We start from the raw sequence: 1,599 nt of genomic DNA on the forward strand, positions 1-1,599 counted from the left end.
AGTCCTTTCTTGATCCTTAAAAATTTTAAGTTTGGTGTCATTTTGTTGTTTTTCTCTTTTCTCATTTCAAAAAAAAAAAAATCAAATCTTTTTCAAAATAATTTTCAATCATATCTTTTCAATTGCTAATTCCAAAATCTTTTGAATTAACTAATTGATTTAGTTTTCAAGTTGCTTTGATCCTATTTTCTTTTAGTTTTCGAAAATTTATTTTATTTTTCTTTTGTTTTATTTTATTTTATTTTTTTTTCTGTCAAAAAAATTATATTTTTACTTTACTTTTGAATTCATATCATATTCCCTTTCTCCATCATGGACCTAAGTGGAATTGAGCAGTCCAGAAGGACTCTGGGGTCATATGCTAATCCCATTACAGCTGCATATGGGAGTAGCATCTGTATACCTCCCATCAAAGCAAACAGCTTTGAGCTAAACCCTCAACTCATTATCATGGTGCAGCAAAATTGCCAGTATTTCGGTCTTCCACAGGAAGAACCTACAGAGTTTTTGGCACAGTTCTTACAAATTGCTGACACAGTACATGATAAAGAGGTGGATCAGGATGTCTATAGGTTATTACTGTTTCCATTTGCTGTAAAAGATCAAGCTAAAAGGTGGTAATAACCAACCTACAGCAAGCATAAAGACATGGAAACAGTTATCAGACAAATTCCTGAATCACTTTTACCCTCCAAAGAGGATGACACAGTTAAGGCTGGACATCCAAGGCTTTAAACAAGAGGATAATGAATCACTTTATAATGCCTGGGAGAGGTATAGAGGTATGCTAAGAAAATGCCCCTCTGAAATGTTTTCAGAGTGGGTATAGTTAGATATCTTCTACTATGGGCTTACAGAAAAAGCTCAGATGTCTTTAGACCACTCAACTGGTGGATCTATACACATGAGGAAGACAATTGAAGAGGCTCAAGAGCTTATAGACACTGTTGCTAGAAATCAACATTTGTACTCTAGTAATGAGTTCTCTACAAAAGAGGAAGTCATGGCAGTAGCCACTGATCCTAATCCTCAAGAACAGATGATTGAGCTTAATCAACAATTACACCTGATGACAAAACAGTTAGCAGAATTTAAAGAAATGCTCCAAGAAACTAAAACTGCTAACAAGAACATAGAACTGCAGTTGAATCAGGCAAAACAGCAGATATCTAAACAGATAACAGAAGAATGTCAAGAAGTTCAACTGAGGAGTGGGAAGACATTGAATAACACTGCTCAAAGTAGCAAAAAGCCAAATAAGGAACAATTGACAGAGGATAACCAAACCACTGTCCAAAATCCCTCTGAGGACAGTAAGAGCCCAGAGAGGAATACTTTTGGCGTTCAAACGCCAGAAAAGGGGGGGAAAGCTGGCGTTAAATTCCCATTCCCTGCCCAGTTCTGGCATTCAAATGCCAGAAAAGGGAGAGAAGTTGGCGTTAAACGCCCAATCTTCACCCAATCCTAGCGTTCAGACGCCAAGGGAGGATCAGACACCTGAGAGTGCTGACAGTAATCCCTCTAAAAAGGCTCCTTCAACCACTTCTGTAAGGAATAAACCTACAGCAACTAAGGTTGAAGAATATAAAGCCAAGATGC

The sequence above is a fragment of the Arachis duranensis genome, chromosome 10 (genome assembly GCF_000817695.3).
Source record: "Arachis duranensis cultivar V14167 chromosome 10, aradu.V14167.gnm2.J7QH, whole genome shotgun sequence".
NCBI classification, from domain to species: Eukaryota; Viridiplantae; Streptophyta; class Magnoliopsida; order Fabales; family Fabaceae; genus Arachis; species Arachis duranensis.